General features: G+C 35.4%; 1 protein-coding gene and 1 non-coding gene across 2 annotated transcripts in view; both read left to right on the forward strand.

The window, feature by feature from the left end:
- ZNF385D (zinc finger protein 385D) overlaps positions 1-21407 on the forward strand; it is an 891925-nt gene that overhangs the window by 233277 nt on the left and 637241 nt on the right. The window lies entirely within an intron of this gene.
- On the forward strand, positions 15715-15823 carry LOC112661243 (U6 spliceosomal RNA). Its single transcript, XR_003137549.1, has one exon. It is a non-coding gene; the product is annotated as a U6 spliceosomal RNA (small nuclear RNA).

Genomic DNA, 21407 nt, shown 5'->3' on the forward strand with positions numbered 1-21407 from the left:
AGTATTAAAATGAAGCATACTGGGATGCCTGGGTAGCTCAGCAGTTGAGCGATTGAGCGTCTGCCTTCAGCTCAGGGCGTGATCCTGGAATTCCAGGATCGAGTCCCCACATCAGGCTCCCTGAGAGAAGCCTGCTTCTCCCTCTGCCTGTCTATGTCTCTGCCTTCTCTCTGTGTCTCTCATGAGTAAATAAATAAAAATCTTTTTAAAAAAATTAATAAAATGAAGCATACTAAGAATATATAAGTATACTAAAAGTATACTTTTATCTAAAAACTGAAATTTGAAGATTAGCATAAAGATGCTCCTTTGATTGATTCTTAAGAGCATTTTGGAATACATGTAACAAGGGTAAAACTTTCTATGACCAACAAATTTAATTCAGTTCATGTGCTCACCATGGTTAAGCTGTTGTTAAAAGCTCGTTAAAGGATTGAGTAACAACTTGACCTATTGTGACAACTTTATTTTATTCAGAAAACCTTTGTCATATTTGAGTTATTTTATTAAGCCTGGTTTTCTATTTTTATTGGGTTGAAACTGCTATCAAATAATTCAGTTTTATCTAATAGTATTCTAGAGTCTTTCGGTGCTCATTGTTTTGTAGCACATAAATCTAGAATATTGCCGCCCTTATCTATCCTCTTAGCATTAAATTTTCTTTTATTTAACAGAAGAGCTAAATAAAATTTTACTTTCGAGCTCTCACTGATCTATTCTCTTTCCTCTCTATTGATTGTCCCAGACAAGGTTTAAAGTATCAGTAGATTTTCAATTTATAAGAGGTGCCTTCTCTTGCAACATTGATAGTTAATAAAAATTCAAAATAGCTTCATAAATTTTTCTGTTATTTCAGGTCTTGATTTTATAATAAATTCCTCCTTTATATAAAAATTCATTTCATCTTTTGATTTCCAAGGACTATTTGTACACAGACTAGTAAGAACTTACGGACATTTAAGGATTAGTAGTGATGCCTTTTGGGATTATTTTATTAAATAATGATAACTTTCTTAATAATATTTTATCCATATGAGTATAAGACAAAATGTGATATGGCAATAAGGAATATTGCTTTTCTGAAGCTTCTCTCTTCTTGACCATATCCTTTAGAAGGTTCAGTCTAGGGGAAACAATGAAAAAATGCTGATATTAAATTGTCCAACATTATGTAATAAGACATTTTGTTCTTGAGTGATCTAAGTTTCCTTTTTATTACTGAAAGATAAAAACATGGGAGAAAATGACAAATGTTAGTTTTATCATGTTCAGATTTTCAGATGGTTTTTGGCTTTGGTTATCAACTTTTTTTTTCTCCATAAAAGGAAAACACATTGATCATTTCAAACAGATGGAATTCTAGCTGCTAGCTACTCGCTTCACCTGGACTCCACATTAATTTCATTGAACAAGCAGTATTTTTATCAACCTAGAGATTTTTTTTATCCAGTCTGTATCTCTAAGAAAAATCCTCTTTACTGGAATAATAGTGATGTTTTATAATCTGAGGCTGATAATCCAGCATGACCCCCATCTGGATACCACGTCAGTGGGCAACTGTGCCCTAAAAGAAATATAGTCTAGCTCTTCAAGACTGTTGTTATTCATGCAAACTTAGGTGAGATATTTTTCACCTAAAAGAAACATTAAGAAAAAAAAGAATGAATTAAGTACATGCCATTTAGTTTGAGAAAAGAATTTTTTTTTAAGATTTTATTAATTTATTTGAGAGAGATAGCATGAGTAGGAAGGAGGGGCAGAGGGAGTGGAGGAAGCTGAGTCCCTGCTGATCAGGGAGCTGGATGTGAGACTCCATCCCAGGACCCTGGAATCATGACCTGAGCCAGAGGCAGATGTTTAAATGACTGAGCCACCCAAGCACCCTGAGAATAGAATTTAAAGAGTTTTCTATTTGTAATTTTCTGTATGTATATTTGTGTGTTTCTTTGGGGATATTTGAAGAATTGGGAGCTTCTACCAGTGGTAGCATAAACTGGGGGTGCAGAAAAATTCATTTGTTCATCTGAACTCCAAATCTGTCTAGCACAGGTTGAACTTTCTCTTGTTTCCTTTGCCCTTTCAGTCACTAACTCCTTCCACAGCAATATCTTCCAGTTCTAGTATTTGTATTCTCTAGTCTTAGGAAAATAACCACTTTCACTTTTCTATGTTTGAAAGTACATATTTTTTAATTTTCCTATTTTATTTATATTTCCCCTAAAAATAATTTGCTCATGGTAACAGAGCTAGTAGGTAATGGAAATGTGATGCTTTTATATAAATTCCCCTTTCCTAAACAGGTTAGTTTACATGTGGAGGCCAACCATATTTAAATTGGCTTTGGGAAGTTTCTACAGCTTCACCTCAGGCATGGCATGCTTCATCATTTTGTATTTATCAGAAACACAAAACAGTAGTATGAGCATGTGTGTATGTGTATGTGTGTATTTTTAAGTTGGCACTTTAATTCATTAAATAGACTTCCAAAATATTAATTTTAAGTATTCAAATAAGAGGCAAGAAACTAATTTTCAAAAATAGCAACCTAGATACATCTATTTCCTCTTTTTGTTTTCAAAATTGCAATGATGTGACACAAGAAATTTAAGAACAAAAGTAAATAAATCCATAGCAGCATGGCACAGTGGAGAAGAATAAAATAGGAATTTCCGGAATATATAACAAAAATGTGATGAAAATGAGGTAAAACCCTGAAGCTAAATACAAATACAGAAACCCACAGGGGTAGGGAAAAAGTGCTCTAAAATTTTGATTTCCATCCAAACTTCAGAATACCTTTAAGATTAATCTGAAATAGCATTAAAAGTGGGGCTCACTCTTAGATGAACATTGTGATGACTTTAGTTATGTAGGTTTACAGTTAGAGATGGGATATAACTGACATGCCCAACGTAATTGTAGATAAGTGAAGAGCAAATGAGTTTGGAGACTAGGAGCCAGACAGATCAGAAAGTGAATGTTGTCTTGGGGTCAGGGATAAGAGGGTAGAAGGGACAGACTTCTGAAATTTTAATTTGTTAACTTTGTAAAGTGTGCTGTAATTCTCTCTTGCTTCTCACCTGTGGAATCTTCAGTAAAGAATTCTGTTTCTTGACATTTTGTATGCATTTAGTTTCTTCTTGGGGAACTAAAATGGGTGTTAAGACTAAACAGATTGAGGCTGACACGAGGCATACAGGTAGAAAGACAAGGGCATATTATATATGCACGTCCATTTCCAACTACTTGTATCAGGTACAGTGTTGAAATCAGAAATGTGGGCAAGACATATTTACTACTAACTTAAGATTTGCCAATCTTTAGAGGAGAGAAATGAATATAAATTTCAATTCAAGGTTTTACTTCAGAGAGAATATATGATGAAAAACATGATTTTCTGTTAAGATTTTATTTCGGTGGCTAAATAAAAGTATAGAAGTATAGAGAATTGTATGAACTAATCAATGACTTACGGGTACAATAAGTGTGGTTTCAAAAAGAGAGGAATAAAAACAATCAAACTAAGAATATTTAACTTCATTAACATATATTAAACAAATGTGTGTATGCAATAGTAATTCTGATAAATAATTCATATTTCCCAATTCCAAAGAAGAATATAATCTTTTAACAAAGAAAATTGGTGCAATATATATAAATAGCAGGAGGAATAAAATAGTGAATACAGCTTGAATGAAGAATTAGCAAGGTTCTAGGTTAGAACTCTGTTGTATGCTGTGTGACTGTTAAATTAGTGTGGTTAAATGTTAAGACTGAACAGAGGAAAAGCTGACTGGAGGGGTAACAAAGACCTAGGTACTTATTCAGTTTGTGCTACTAAATGGAATTTTATCTCACTGATAAAAGAACTATAACTGAGGGAGTTATAAAATAGCCAAAAGAAATAAAGCAGTATTAAAATTTAATTCTTGTCCTGTAGGAGGAAGTGAAAGGGTACCCTAAGAAGATAATGAGGGTGTTAGAAATATAAATAATGAATAACATTTGTTGTGAATTTACTTTGTGCTAGGTATGTAATTATACATATATTAAATCATATTTTTGTGAGTTACTATAGTTTATTTGTGTCCATTATGTAGATCAGTAAGCTGTGACAGAGAAGGTGATTTGCCCAAGGCCTCTTAGCTCGAGAGAGGTGAATTCAGACTCTGAATCCTGGCAAGCTGGCTCCAGAGCCTATGCTTATATTCATGATGTTGAATCACCTCTTAAGCCTGGAGAACAACTAGGATTGCTTCAGGATTCAGATGTCAAAGGAGGAAAGAGTTTCAGAAAAAGAATATGGTTAACCAGTGGGTTCTAAAGGTTTTTTTTCAGAGATATTGAGAAAGGTAACCTTATATTGGAGATCTGAAAATTATAAAATGGCAGATATCTTTGAGGAATTATTTCAATTAAGTGGGAAAAGCTAAGCTGGTGTTTGAAAGGTAAAGACAGTGTTTTTCTGTTGGTCTTTAGAACATGTGATTCAGAATCACCCTGAGTGTTTTCTTTAAAAATTCAAATTCCCTGGGTATACATTCCAAGCTCCTTTAATTGGGATTCTCCAGGAACATTTAGTTAGAAGAAATAGAAAATCAGTAAGAGGGGAAGGAAGAGGAAGGAAGAGCAATGAGATGGTCATGGCTTAATTTGCATACTTCAACAGCAAAAGCTCTGCTATAGAGACATTTTAGTGACCATCTGTTTTTATTTTAACATGTGTTGGGAAAAGATGAATTGCAAACCCAAGAGACTAATCAAAGTGTTTTCTTGTTATATTTTCAGCAATGTTTCAGGGCCTCTTATAGATCTACAAGTCATGAAACCAAATGGCTATTTCCCATTAAATCTAGCTCTGGTGGTTGTGAGTGGGTCCTGATCATTGTAGGTAATTTGAGGAACAGATAATCCATCTGTGCAGGGGCAGGAGGGTTATGTACACCACAGTTTGCATCTGGTCTTGCTCTTTTGTTTGGCATTCTCACGATGAAATTTTACAACTTAATCATGAAAAAAAGTCCAAGTGTATATACTTTATCCCAAACTACTTCTTTCAACAATATTTTGTATGTTTTTCCTTTTTCTTGTTATATTTTCACTTGTTGAGAATGTTGTCTTCATATGGTGGTAATTTTTTCTCCTAGAAATACATTTACATTTTTACCTGAAAAATACCTATTGTATAATTATCAGTATTTGTTGATGAAAAGTACTCTGTTTTGTCTTTTTTTTACCTTTTACCTTAATCAGCCACATATGTGCTAAAGTCCCTATCTCAGGATATTCTTGTGCATGAGAGATTTGCTGAGATAAGAGGTCTTAGATTTTTTTCTCATTCTCTCATGTCTAAAATTCAAGGCTTACTTTATAAATTGATTTTTACTCTGGGCTAGGTGAATGCTCTTTTTGAATACTGTTGCCTTTCCTTATGTCTAATTCATCTGTTGTTAAATGTAAAAGAAACTCAAATTTAAAAATGTCAATAACAAACCATAGTATTTTTATTTTATTTCAACAAACATGGAGGAACCTCTGCTACCATCATTTTTTCCCAAGACAATTAGAGGGCTAGAATTATACTTAGTTTCTAATCTGAAAATTTTTAAATTTTTTAAATGCTGAAAAATCACAATTTTATGAATAGTAGTAGTGGTGTTTTCATTATTTAAATCTTTTAGTCAAGAGGTCAAATTTTGAGATAATAAATTAGAATAATGTCAGAACAACTTAACACATCTTATACAGGTACTCAATAAATATTAATTTGTTATAGTCTTATCAGACACATTTTACTTACTCAAACTATTCAAGGACCTTGTTTGCTAACATGACTAACAAAAGTGTTACAGTGTTTGAAATTCCTGCTATCAGGGTTTTTTTTTCCTACTTCCATAAAATATTTTCCCTTCTTAAATAGAATTTCGTTAAGAAATTTCTTTAGTCCCAGAAGCATTTTTTTTTTAAAGATTTTATTTATTTATTCATGAGAGACACAGAGCGAGAGAGAGAAGCAGAGACACAGACAGAGGGAGAAGCAGGCTCCATGCAGGGAGCCCGATGTGGGACTCAATCCTGGGACTCGATCCTGAGCCTCCAGGATCACACCCTGGGCCGAAGGCAAGCGCTAAACCGCTGAGCCACCCAGGGATCTCCATAGTCCCAGAAGCATTTTAATAATGCTTTATAGAGAGAGATAATCTTTATATAGAATAGTATTCTCACTATTGTAAACATCAGAGTCTATTTTAATTATATTGTATTTCTGAGGTGGAAATTAAAAAAAAATCAAAGTGGAGATCCCTACATTCAATATATCTGACCCTTAAATGATTTCTTTACCAAACTATCAATAATATTGTCATTGTCATCACATAATAAGGTTGATTGAGTTATTTCATGATGCTTACAAATATCTTGTCTTCGATATGCTATTTAATGATTGCCTTTATTAGCTTAATATGAAAGCCCACCACAAATATCATATGCTATAACATAATTTCTCTGAGGTTCATAAAATTGTATAAACCAAACAACATACTCAACAAACAAATAAACAACATATTTCTTTTAACATCCTTGGAAGAGAAATGGTTTTTGTTTCCTTTGGAAATAGGGCCTTAGTAATCAAACAGTTGAAGGATTTTAAAATTTAAGGCAGAATAAAGTGACCTAAAATATTTCTGTTACTTATTATTATGAACAATACCAGATATTTGTTTGTTGTATGTGATTCAGGGAGGTATTAAAATTAAAAAGGGGAATAGGTATACGGGGAAACTGGAAATGAGGTAAGAAGTCTCACAGAGGGAAAATATATTAGAGGTATTTATAGAAACATCAAGGCTTAAAGAAACTTGGCTCATATTTCATTTAGAACTTATTCCAGAATAGTTCTACTTTGGTGAGTTTGTACCAAGTAAAAAGATGAGAAAAAAGAGGGCTTGAGTTGCACAGTAGAGCTTTTCTTAGTTCTCTTCTGATAGGAAGAGAGACTCAAATATTTCCCTATATGTCCACATGGTGAAATCATACATAGCTGAGTTGCTATGGGGTCTGGCATGGTGAGAGGCAAGGAATGCCCACATCCTAGACTGAGTTTTGGTTTGATGTTGTAGCAGAGCCTCAGAGTAGTTTGTAGCATTAACATGAATCTTTTTTTTTTTAATTTTTATTTATTTATGATAGTCACACAGAGAGAGAGGCAGAGACATAGGCAGAGGGAGAAGCAGGCTCCATGCACCAGGAGCCCGATGTGGGATTCGATCCCGGGTCTCCAGGATCACGCCCTGGGCCAAAGGCAGGCGCTAAACCGCTGCGCCACCCAGGGATCCCTAACATGAATCTATATAAGGTTGGATTAGCCAGGAAGATATTCTTGTTCCTCTTCCAGATATAAATGAAATGAGTTTTGGCCCAAGACTTCAGCAGCGTATATGGTAGAGTACCCTGAGATGGGTACCCAACCAACTCATCCCAGTCAATATCAACCAGCATATTCTCAGAGACCATAATCATGAGGCCAGAGATGACCTCTACTCTGAATTTGTTCTCAGAAGACTTGCTCCAACAAAAAAACCTTCTTGGACAGGAACAGAGAAAACAGATTAAGCTGAAAGACAATATTAAAACTGAAAGTGACTGGATAATACAAACAGGAACATTTGAATCAACACACAGCGAGAGCTACTGTGATTATCACATTTAGATATTAATTTGTAACTCTGCTACATCTCCCATATGGTATTTTTCTACCTCTAGTTGTACATTTTTGCTCTCTGCAGTTCTCAGATTGATTTCTTGGGTGTTAAAAATGATTTGATGTTTATGTAGCTATGATCAGAGGATGAGGCAAGCCTAGAGTACCCCTGCTCCTCTGGCATTTTAACTTTGCCTCCCGAGATCAGTATCGTTGACCCTTGAACAACATGATTTTGAACTGTGCAGGTCTACTTATATGTGGATTTTTTACATTACAGTACTATAAATGTATTGTCTCTTCCTTATGATTTTCTTAATAATATTTCCCTTTCTCTAGCATATTTTATTGTAAGAGCATTGTTATAAGAAATATATAAAGCATGTGTTAATCAAATGCTTATGTTATCAGTAAGGCTTCCAACCAACAGTAGCCTATTAGTTGTTAAATTTTGGGAAAGTCAAAAGTTATACATAGATTTTTGACTGCACAATGGGTTCATGCCCCTAACCCTTATGTTGTTCAAGGGCCAACTTTATTTGTGTCTGGCTTATTTCACTTAACATAGTGTCCTCTAGGTTCATCCATGTTATCTCAAATAGCAGGATTCCCTTGTTTTTTAAGGCTGAAAAAAAATCCATTCTATATTTATAACCACGCATATAATATATATATATAATATATATAATACGTATATTATATATACATATTATATATATCCGAACACATACACAGACACCACATTTTCTTTATTCATTCTTCTGTCTGTAGACACAGGTAGTTTCCGTATCTTGGCTATCATGAATAATGCTGCAATGAACACAGGAGTGTAAATATCTCTTTGAGATACTAATTTCATTTCCTTTGGTTATATACTCAGAAATAGGATTCTTAGATTGTATGGTAGATGGATCCAAAGAGAACCACATGAAGACACACTATAGTCTAATTGTCAGAAGTTAAAGAGAGAATTTTGAAAGCAGCAAGAGAAAAGTCACTTGTATACAAGGAAGGCCCATAAGATTATTAGCGGATATTTCAGCAGAATCCTTGAAGGCCAGAAGGGTGTGGGATGTATACCCTGCTAACCAAGCTGCTATACCTGGAAAACTTATCTTTCCAAAGGGAAGGGAAGATAAAGATAAATAGAAACTAAGGGAGTTCATCACCGCTAGACCTGCCTTACAAGAAATGATAAGGAGAATTTACCCTAACAGTGGTGGATAATCATTTTTAAATTTAGTATAAAAGTTAAAGGACAAAAGTGTTAAAAATAACTATAACTGAATTACATTAGTTATGTCTAATATTAATAGATGTAAATCGAGAATCCCTCTTTCCCTTCAGTGCTCCTCAAATTATTGATTTTTAGTCTCCTGTGAGATAAGCTTTCCCAAGAGGCTCACTGTTCAGTCACATCATCTCCTGAGGGACTAACCCCACACATGCTTTATACGGTCTGCGTTTTTACATGAGTACAGCTGAGATTAAGTTAAAACTTCTAGTAGTTGTATTTACTTAAATTTTGTTCTGGATTCTCCTTTTCAAATGTAAAAATATTTCAAAAACTAATATGTGGATTCACAGCAGGCTTGTTAAGTCATGTTTTAACCACTGTCTCTATCCTTCTGTAGTTGAATGTGTTAGCAAACTAATTGTGTTAGTGGCCTGAAGGAAGAAATTAAAAATATTTATCTCTTACTTAATACTCAGTGCAATGGGTATGCCTTGTGTAAATAATTCCTGTTCAGAACATAGGGGAGAAGAAAAGTAAGCATGAATTTTCACTACTAATTATTTATCTGAAACAACCTTTTTACTCATTTTTATGTTTCTAGGGATGCTATTCCAAGTATCTAACACATGATTTCTTTCTTTTTTTTTAAATTTTTATTTATTTATGATAGTCACACAGAGAGAAAGAGAGAGAGAGAAAGAGGCAGAGACACAGGCAGAGGGAGAAGCAGGCTCCATGCACCGGGAGCCCGACGTGGGATTCGATCCCGAGTCTCCAGGATCGCGCCCTGGGCCAAAGGCAGGCGCCAAACTGCTGCGCCACCCAGGGATCCCTAACACATGATTTCTTTAGGTAAAATCTGATGTGAACAGAACTCTTTCCAACTGAGAAAAGTTTATGTAAATAAAACAATAAAACTATGGGTATATAGAATACCCACACATATAACAATTACTGCATAGTTTTGAGATGTACATAAGGCCCTGTTTGAACATGTATAAAAATGGAAATATAGGGGCAGCCCACGTGGCCTAGTGGTTTAGTGCTGCTTTCGGCCTAGGTTGTGATCCTGGAGACCCGGGATCAAGTCCCACATCGGGCTCCCTGCGTGGAGCCTGCTTCTTCCTCTGCCTGTGTCTCTGCCTCTCTCTCTCTCTCTCTCTCTCTCTCTCTGTGTGTGTGTGTCTTTCATGAATAAATAAATAAAATCTTTTTTAAAAAATGGAAATATGGTTATTCTGAATAGAGGATCTCCCTGAACTAAAACTTATCTTTCAGTTGCTACTTTCTTTTTAGTTCCTCCTAATTTTTTGTGGCATTATTTTATTTTATTTACCTTGCATGTTTAATTCTTGACAGAAGCAAATGAAGTAATGTAAATGGAAGTATTTCAACAATCTCTTTTTCTTACAAAGATGTGAATTTAAACTAGTTATTTCTTTGAAGCGCCTCTGAGTTATTTGAACATAAAGGCCCCGAGAATCTAATAGGAACTTAATTCCATATTAAAATCTGAAGTAAGAGTCAAGGGAATAAACTCTGAGATTTGGTGAAATTTCTGGACTGTTTCTTACACACAAAAATTACCCATCACTCTGCACTAATTAGCACTGATAACATCAAAGCCAAAACATTGGAGACTTAAGGACAGTCAGAAGGAGGAGGGAAGGGAAAAAGTAATTGTCTTTTGGTAGCTTAAGAAAAGAGGCATGTTGGCCATGCCTATGTCTTCCTCTGTGAGATTTCTCATCATGTCTTTTGCCCATTTCATGATTGGATTGTTTGTTTCTTTGCTGTTGAGTTTAATAAGTTCTTTATAGATCTTGGAAACCAGCCCTTTATCTGATGCGTCATTTGCAAATATCTCCTCGCATTCTGTAGGTTGTCTTTGAGTTTTGTTGACTGTATCTTTTGCTGTGCAAAAGCTTCTTATCTTGATGAAGTCCCAATAGTTCATTTTTGCTTTTGTTTCTTTTGCCTTCGTGGATGTATCTTGCAAGAAGTTACTGTGGCCGAGTTCAAAAAGGGTGTTGCCTGTGTTCTCCTCTAGGATTTTGATGGAATCTTGTCTCACATTTAGATCTTTGATCCATTTTGAGTTTATCTTTGTGTATGGTAAAAGAGAGTGGTCTAGTTTCATTCTTCTGCATGTGGATGTCCAATTTTCCCAGCACCATTTATTGAAGAGACTGTCTTTCTTCCAATGGATAGTCTTTCCTCCTTTATCGAATATTAGTTGACCATAAAGTTGAGGGTCCACTTCTGGGTTCTCTATTCTGTTCCATTGATCTATGTGTCTGTTTTTGTGCCAGTACCACACTGTCTTGATGACCACAGCTTTGTAGTACAACCTGAAATCTGGCATTGTGATGCCCCCCGATATGGTTTTCTTTTTTAAAATTCCCCTGGCTATTCGGGGTCTTTTCTGATTCCACAGAAATCTTAAAATAATTTGTTCTAACTCTCTGAAGAAAGTCCATGGTATTTTGATAGGGATTGCATTAAACGTGTATATTGCCCTGGGTAACATTGACATTTTCACAATATTAACTCTGCCAATCCATGAGCATGGAATATTTTTCCATCTCTTTGTGTCTTCCTCCATTTCTTTCAGAAATGTTCTATAGTTTTGAGGGTATAGATCCTTTACATCTTTGGTTAGGTTTATTCCTAGGTATCTTATGCTTTTGGGTGCAATTGTAAATGGGATTGACTCCTTAATTTCTCTTTCTTCAGTCTCATTGTTAGTGTATAGAAATGCCACTGATTTCTGGGCATTGATTTTGAATCCTGCCACGCTACCGAATTGCTGTATGAGTTCTAGCAATCTTGGGGTGGAGACTTTTGGGTTTTCTATGTACAGTATCATGTCATCGGCGAAGAGGGAGAGTTTGACTTCTTCTTTGCCAATTTGAATGTCTTTAATGTCTTTTTATTGTCTGATTGCTGAGGCTAGGACTTCCAGTACTATGTTGAATAGCAGTGGTGAGAGTGGACATCCCTGTCTTGTTCCTGATCTTAGGGGAAAGGCTCCCAGTGCTTCCCCATTGAGAATGATATTTGCTGTGGGCTTTTCATAGATGGCTTTTAAGATGTTGAGGAATGTTCCCTCTATCCCTACACTCTGAAGAGTTTTGATCAGGAATGGATGCTGTATTTTGTCAAATGCTTTCTCTGCATCTAATGAGAGGATCATATGGTTCTTGGTTTTTCTCTTGCTGATATGATGAATCACATTGATTGTTTTACGGGTGTTGAACCATGGCCAACATGCATATGAGAAAATGCTCTGCATCACTTGCCATCAGGGAAATACAAATCAAAACCACAATGAGATACCACCTCACACCAGTGAGAATGGGGAAAATTAACAAGGCAGGAAACAACAAATGTTGGAGAGGATGCGGAGAAAAGGGAACCCTCTTGCACTGTTGGTGGGAATGTGAACTGGTGCAGCCACTCTGGAAAACTGTGTGGAGGTTCCTCAAAGAGTTAAAAATAGACCTGCCCTACGACCCAGCAATTGCACTGCTGGGGATTTACCCCAAAGATACAAATGCAATGAAACGCCGGGACACCTGCACCCCGATGTTTCTAGCAGCAATGGCCACGATAGCCAAACTGTGGAAGGAGCCTCGGTGTCCATCGAAAGATGAATGGATAAAGAAGATGTGGTTTATGTATACAATGGAATATTACTCAGCTATTAGAAATGACAAATACCCACCATTTGCTTCAACGTGGATGGAACTGGAGGGTATTATGCTGAGTGAAGTAAGTCAGTCGGAGAAGGACAAACATTATATGTTCTCATTCATTTGGGGAATATAAATAATAGTGAAAGGGAATAGAAGGGAAGGGAGAAGAAATGTGTGGGAAATACCAGAAAGGGAGACAGAACGTAAAGACTGCTAACTCTGGGAAACGAACTAGGTGGTAGAAGGGGAGGAGGGCTGGGGGTGGGAGTGATTGGGTGACGGGCACTGGGGGTTATTCTGTATGTTGGTAAATTGAACACCAATTAAAAAAAAAAGAAAAAAAAAAAAGAAAAGAGGCAGAATGAGCAGTGACAACTGTGAGAAGAAAGGGGACCCAGAGAGAACCCCTCAGACTAGGTAAATTTTTTTGACAAATAGCCTGCATCTGAGATGTGGACTCAGGTAGTTGAATGGACAGATCCTAATATTTGGGGCTTCTGCATTAGTGGTCCCAATCAGCATCAGCTGAGTACTTGGTGAAACCCAGATCTTGGAAGCATATTCAAATTTATTGAATCAGAAACTCTGGTGTGTAGGCTGAGCAAACTGTTTCTTAAAGGAGCCCTTCAGGTGCTTCTGAATGCAGGCTCAAGTGTGAGAATCACTTCCCTGTGTCATAAATACATCTCGTAAGCAATAGTTTTAGGATAAAATAAAGTAATTTATGTAATTTATTTAGTGCAAGCATGCAATAAAATAAGCATTAGCTATAATTATGGTTAGTCCTTGTTATATCTGTAATCAGCTGACAGAAAAGTCAAGATTGGAAAAGTATATAGGCAAAGACATTTAGGAGTTAGTGTCCTTATAAACATAATTCAGAAACCTCCGCCTATTGTGACCTGCTTACAAATCAACTGTGGATTGTAAATGCAGATTCTGATTCAGACAGGTCCAGGGCAGGGCCTGAGATTCAATATTTCTAACCAGCTCCCAGGTAGTGCTATTGCTACTAGTCCTGGTACCACACTTTGAGTAGTAACGATCTGTTATATGACACCTTTTACTTCTACTTCACAATTCTTTGAAACCCCCAAAGCAATATGAAGCAGAAGTTTGTGTATTCCTAAGAAAGCCAAAGAATAGAAGGTGAGTAGCAAGTTGGGACTCTTTGGGTTTCATGTGATCTATTCCCTTGAATTGTATCTTTTGTTTATCTTTCTTTAGGAAACAATTTAATAGTTCTTAGAAAAGAGAGTTTGGAAAGTAACCATAAATTCCTAAAGTTTTATGGTCATTGATTACATAATTTCAAATTGAGACAAATGGTACTGCTAGACTAAATAAAGGTCAGACAGATGTGTCAGATAAGCCATGTATAACTACCACCATGTAGATCTTACAAAGCCATCTGGAAGGGCCCATCCTTCAGCTTCACTTAGTAAACCGTACACATTTTATTTTCAAAAACAGCTCCTCTTTTTAGTTTGTTTTTGAAGCTAAGCATAGTTTTAATTGTTGACTCATATCACCAAGGATAATTTTTAAAAAAATATGTTTAATTGTGGTCATCCCTTTTCTTCTGCAGTTTTGAAGGTTTTCCAAGAAATAATAGAAGATATGTCTACACTTTAATACAGAAAGCTGAGTGGTGTTGAGTAAATGGTTCTGTTCTTTAACCAAAACAGTTCAGTGTTTAAAAGTGTAGTATGACCAGAAATAGCACCTCTTATTTACGTAGAATCCACTTAATGAAAGACTTTTCACTGTTTCTGGATTCTGCTCTTATAGGTCTGGTAAATTTTTACTTAATTGGATTTGATAGCTCCATCGTGCATGACTGAAGACAAATTTATAAAGCACAATTTCTAATTCAGTTGAGTTTCCTTGAATTATATGGTTTTATATTAAGGTTGTTATACAAATCTTATACAATTGGAATTCTATTCATGAAGCCCTTAGTCTAAAGTGGTATTGAATAATAAGAATAAGCTATATTCAAGCTATTTTTTATAATAAATAGTCATAAAACAATTATCACAGAAATGCAATATTTACTCAATGTCAGCCTCAGAAACTTGGTTTTTAAATTCTTGTCTCTCCGGTCAACCTTCTTCTTTGTTGAAGCCACCATTGCCAATAGCCCCAGGCTTCCATATTCTCAATTCTAAGTCCAATAAAAGAGAGTCCCTTTTGCCTGGGCGGCTCAGTGGTTGTTAAGTGTCTGCCTTTGGTTCAGGGCATGATCCTGGAGTTCTAGGATTGAGTCCTGCATCGGGCTCCCTGCTTGGATCCTGCTTCTCCCTCTGCCTATGTCTCTGCCTCTCTATTTCTCTTTGGCTCTCATGAATAATTTTTTTTTTTTTAAAGAGAGTCCCTTTTTCCTAGGTATTATAGGAAAAAGCCTCATTTATTACTGAATTCTATGGCAGATGCAGGGCTAGGGATATGGTTAGTGGGATCTAAAGTCAACCCTGACTCACTGTGGAGGAAATATTCCCTGAAAGGAGGTACCTGAAAAACTGCAATTTTAAAGCTCTTATGAGTAATTACAGAAATTTAAAGGGTAATAAGCACTAGCTAAGCTCTTGCATGGATCAAAAGAATAAAATCTTTTTTGCCAAAAACTTTTGTGAGAAAAATCTTGTAATCTCTACAAACTCAAAAAGGGTACTTTGGCCTGTAAGAGAATTTTTAAAAATTTTAATTCCAATATAGTTAAGCATCCAGTGTCATATTAGTTTCAGATGTACAATATAATGATTCAAGATTCTATACATTACTCACTGCTCATTAAGTGAGTGATGTATAGAATCTTTTTCACCTATTTCACCCATTAATCTCTTTGATCTATTTCACCCATCCCCCACACAATTCCCCTCTGGTAACCACCAGTTTGTTCTCTTTCTTTATTGTGTTTCTTACATCTCACATATGAATGAAATCATATGTATTTGTCTTTCTGTGACTGACTCATTTAGCATTATACTTCTACCTCTATCCATGTTGTTGCAAATGGCAAGATTTCATTCCTGGCCTATAATAGATTTTAAACATGCCTCTTAAAACATCAAATAACAGTGTTTGCTTTGGCAGCACATGTACTAAAATTGGAATGATACAGATAAGATTAGCACGGCCCCTGCATAGAGGGATTACACCCAAATCCATGAAGTGTTCCATATATATATATATATATATATATATATATATATATATATATATTTTTTTTTTTTTTTAAGAAAACAACAACTAAAAACTCTATCCAGTTATAATGTCAGTTTTATATACTTTGTAGGCAGGATTTGGGCTGATTGTTTGAATTTTAAAATAATTTGAACTTTTGCTAAGAAAATTAATTTTTTGAATATGGAAACAGTATATTGCCTGTGGTCCTTTTGTAAGTATAGATTTTAATATTTAGTACTTAAGAGGATACTTCTTTTTTTATCATAATGGAGAGCCCTACTAATAGGTAGGCTTAGTTTTCAATTTCACATTATTACCCCCACAAGGAATAATATGAATATTGGGATCTGTCATGTTCTGACCTCTTCAAAAATTCCATCCAAGACTCTTATCCAAGTACTTGACTATTAAGGGTGCCTTGGTGACTCAATCAGTTAAGTGACCAATTCTTGATTTTGGCTCTAGTCATGATCTCAGAGTCATACGATCAAGCTACACGTTGGGCTCCATGTTCAGTGTAATCTGCTTAACATATACTTTTTCTCTCTTCTTCTGCCCCTCCCCCTGCTCATACTCCCTCTCTCTAAATAAGTAAATAAATAAAACCTTAAAAAAATAGTACTCAACTAACTAGTTTGCTATAGTGTAAATAATAGCTAATATTACACAGACATGATCTATCCTATGTTAATTTTTTTGTTTAGTGGGCCAAGTTATATAGTAGACCTATGTTATCTCAGCATACTTGTTCCTGTTCTCATTAATTACAGTGCTATTATTATTCAGAATTTTAATGGCAAATGTCAAAAAAAAATCTGACTTAAAAGGGGAGTGTATTGACTCATTTAATGAAAAGTAGATAGGGATGCCTGGGTGGCTCAGCAGTTAGGTTTAGCACCTGCCTTCAGCTCAGGGCATGATTCTGGAGTCCCCAGATGAAGTCCTACATCGGGCTCCCTGCATGGAGCCTGCTTTTTCTGCCTATGTCTCTGCCTCTCTCTCTTTGTGTCTCTCATGAATAAATAAATAAAATCTTAAAAAAAAAAGAAAAAGAAAAGTCATAGATGGAGGTCAGAGAATAGGGTATGTGTGGTTTTATGCACAACTGGATTTAAGAGCACAGCCTCTGTTGTATGTCCTGGTTCCACTGTTTACTAGCTATGATACTGCACACATTGACAGTTTCCTTAGTTATGTAGTGTGTATAATAATGTCATCTTTCTTTGAATGGTGTGTTAATAGACATGAGGTTCCTAGAATGAGACCTGACAGAGAGAAAACATACAGTATTATCATAAACAGTCCATTTCCCAATCTTCATTTTCTGGGGAGCTTTCCTCTGTATTGATAACATCATCCTTACCAGCAGGTCAAGGCTTCCATTTTCCCAACATTAAGTTCAGCAAAAAAGAAAATATCCCTTTCCTAGTTATTACAATAAAAGCTTCAGGATAACTTTCACCAAACTGACTGGGTTAGGGTCAGTCCCCATGGCCAGGAAGCATATGTCCTGCTCTGATAAACTAGCCATCTGTGGGTCACATGCCCATTCTGGGAGCTGAAATCAATCCAGCACAGGGATAGAGTAGGGGCTGGTGGTTTTGCAAGAAAAATTGAGATTCTCTCACCAGCAGGGAAGGAGGTAAATTTGGGGAGGCAGGAATAACTACTGTTTATTTTTAAAGTTCTTTGAACTCTGGTACTAACACTATGGCTACATTGTTGTATTTGTTCTACATTGCTCGGTCTCTTTCTAATTATAAGCATTTACAAAATAGCAATAGGAATAATTACTACTGTAATTTTAATTCACTAACCATGAATGAAATACAGATTCACTAGCAACTAGCATGTAGCTTCTGGTTATCAAAACTGTCTTGTTTGAAAAGCCCTCTCTACTATTTTATTGTTTTGTCTCCTTTAAACAATGAAAGACAAAATAGTCTCTTGAAAATAAGCAAAAACCCAGAATAGTAAAAAACTTCACACAATGTGCTCGCTTCACAATTTATAAAAAATTCTAAATATACTGGCTTACAGATCCTCTTTATTTTATAACATTATCATTAAAATGTGTCATTTTGATTTGCTTTGCAGTCTAGTGTTTTATTCATCTAAATTCTGTGAAGATTTTTTTCAAAGTTGTACACATTTTTAGGTTTAAAGTCTCAGGAAAACCAGAAAACCAGAATCAACATGATCTAAGTGTGAACATAAAATATTTTATGTCACCTGCTATTCGTTCATTCAACAAATGTTATAGAAAACCTTTTATTTGTCAGGCAAAGATCTTTGCCTTCATGAAGTTTATAACTAGGCAAGTACAGAGAGACAATAAAAATCTACATCATAAAAAAGCACATTATAATGTAATGTCGGTATAATATAGAATGGGGACAAGGTAGATATTATTTTAGGTTCTCAGTGTGATTTGTTTCAGTCTAAAGCTTTAAGACAACAGGGAAAGACATGCAAAAAATGTATTTTGTCTAACTCATTTTATAGCCCTTTGGTTTATAATAGTTAATAATATTAATGGAAAACTCCTGTGGACTGCTTACACTTTTAGCATGCTTAATTAATAAAATAATTCTAACTGGAGCTATTTCTCAAATATTACTGTTTATTCTACTTAAATGAAACATTTTAGAGATGTTAGATCAAATCCTATAAATAAAATTGAATCCTTCCTCCTTTTTTTAGTAGACCAGATGATTCTCCCTCAGGCTAATTAATGCTTTCCTTGGATGCTCACAGAGCTTTATAAGCACTTCTATTCACTGTGCTCATTGCACTGCACAGTTTGCTTTGTTTCTGTCATGTGTGCATCTCATGGTCATCTGTCTTGCAGGTCACTGCTCCATTCTCCCTTCGCTGAGTAGCCAAACTCTCCAGGCACGGTTTTCTAGCACTACATTTCTTTTACTCTAACATCCATAGCAAATCTCTCTGTTGTTTATCCCAGCTGGGTTGATTTTACTTCTTTATTGGGGAAAATGTTATCTTCTCTCTCATGTTCAACTACCTGGAGGTCTATCTCCCTCCAGCTTTCCTATTGACTTGGACCTAGTGGCCAGTATGGTCAGCGACTAACACACAGTACTCCTTGTTGGGGAAACACTAGCCTCTAAATTATACTTTTAAACTATTACTCTGGATCATTATTAATACCTGGTCCAAATACAGAATGACTGAATCTGTATTCTTATCAATGTGCTCTTTATATCTGAGTTCTTCTTTCCTGACTCCTTATCCCCACCTGATCAAGGCTAGTGTTTGAAACTTAAAACCCATAAATAACATTTATTTGTTCTTTTTGTCCTATTGTATCTCCCTTGCTGTAGATATAAATCTGGAGATGATACATGAAGTAGGAAGACATAGCCAGAAGAAAAGCCCAAAATTATATTTCAGGAAAAATATTCTGATCAACTTCCCTACTAGACATTGAGTTTCTTTTGTAAGTGAAGAATCTTGCCTAGTGGGGAGAGAAACCATGGTGTAGTTCAAAGAGGAGGGGTTTAAATACAGAGGTCCTTACATTCATATAAAGTTCTATTTGCAAGCTCTGAGGGTTTGGGCTTTTTAATTTCTTAGCCTCTGTGGTTTCAACATTAGATCACAAAATGATAGCTTTATTCCAAGGTGGTTGTGAGGAATAAGGAAAGCATATATATGTAAAGAATAAATGTAATATTCACTCATTTTAAAAGGTATGTCATAGTTGTTAATATTAAAAGAAAATTCTCTAGTAATAATTCAGATTTCATATGCATATATACACACACTCATATATAATTGTGAGTTTAAATAAAATTGTTTAATGAAGAACAGCATGATGTTGAATAAGTTTTTTAGAAAGTAACTTATCAATCATATATATAGATATTCATTGCATCATTGTTGGTAACAATATAAAAGTTTAATAAATCTAAATATCATTAGGCAAATATTTAAAGACAAGTGACAGTTGAATATGCATTATATGATCTAAGCATACCATGAGAACAAATTATCTGCCAGTATGTGTATGCAAATAGAAATAGATCTACTGCATACATAAGTAGTAGTTAATAGTTGCTCTTTCTGGGGATCATAGAAGTTTGGGGTATGGGAAGGTCTTTCACTCTCCTTGTGTTTGTTTTTATTGTTTTAAACTTAATGCATAAAACACATGCTATATTAAATGAATTTCTCCCTCTCCATATAAATTTCATTATCACTGTCATCATTCATAACCCCAGAGGAAGCAAGTGACATGCTCAAACTGGCAGACAGTGAGAAGGGAAATCTGATAATAGTGAGAAAACATTTAATAGTAAGGGATCACTACCACCATTCATGACAGTGAGGACAGAGATATTTTAGGAACCCAGGGGAGTGAAAATCCTGTGGGGGAGGCTGTTCTGAGACCTGTGCCTGTTAACACAGTTAGACCCAGATGACCCCCCAGGGAGAGAACTGGGAAATAAAACACTACCATGCCCATGACTGCACCAACCTCATTTCTCTCTCCTGCTCCCAGCTGTTGGGGCTCTCCATTGGCTTACGGCTGCCAGGAAGTAAGGACGCCTACTGAGATGGTCTGCACAGTTAAGTTTCTCAGGTTGGAGACCAGAGTAGAGAAGATGGAAAGAATAGCTACAGAATCAAGCAAATGTAATATATAAGAATTTAAGTAAATGTTTATATGTACAGTTGTCCCTTGAACAACATGTGGGTTTGGAAGACGAACCCCGTGCACAGTTAAAAATTCACATATAGGGACGCTTGGGTGCCTCTGTGGTTGAGTGTCTGCCTTCCGTCAGAGTGTGATCCCGGGTCTGGGGATCTCGTCCGTCCCCCATCGGGCTCCCAGCAAGGAGCCTGCTTCTCTCTCTGCCTGTGTTTCTGCCTCTCTGTGTGTGCCTCTTATGAATAAATAAAGTCTTTAAAAAAAATCACATGTAAATTTTGACTCCCCTCAAAATTTGACCACTAATAGACTACTATTACATGAAGACTTACTGTAACATAGTTAACATATTTTGTATGGTATATGTATTATATACTGTGTCACAATAAAGTAAGCTAGAAAAAATAAAATGTCATTAAGAAAATCCTAGAGAAGAGAAAATACATTTACAGGACTGTACTGTATTTATTTAAAAATCTGCCTATAAGTGGGCATGTATACACACAGAGAATTAAATTAATTTATAGATGCATTTTGTTTATAATTTCAACCTAAATATTACATTTAATGGTTTGATTTGGTTTTCCATCACCAATTTAAATCTGGCATTTTTTAGACTGTAAGGAAAATGGCTATGGAGAGAAAAACAAAGGAACACCAACAGTTAAATTTGAAATGAAATCCAAAGAATAAAATTCATGAAACATATAAACTTAAAACTAGTAAATAAAAAACCCAAACAGTTTTGTTTAGTTAAAAAAATGCTAAGCCAAATAAACATAGTTTTAGTTAAAACAATTACTAAAAAACTTAGTAAAACATCATATTGAAAAAACATTGTATTAAAACCAAACAAACAAACAAAAAAAACACAAAAACCAAAAACCACCAACCAACCCACAATATTAC

The sequence above is a fragment of the Canis lupus genome, chromosome 23 (genome assembly GCF_003254725.2).
Source record: "Canis lupus dingo isolate Sandy chromosome 23, ASM325472v2, whole genome shotgun sequence".
Taxonomy (NCBI): Eukaryota; Metazoa; Chordata; class Mammalia; order Carnivora; family Canidae; genus Canis; species Canis lupus.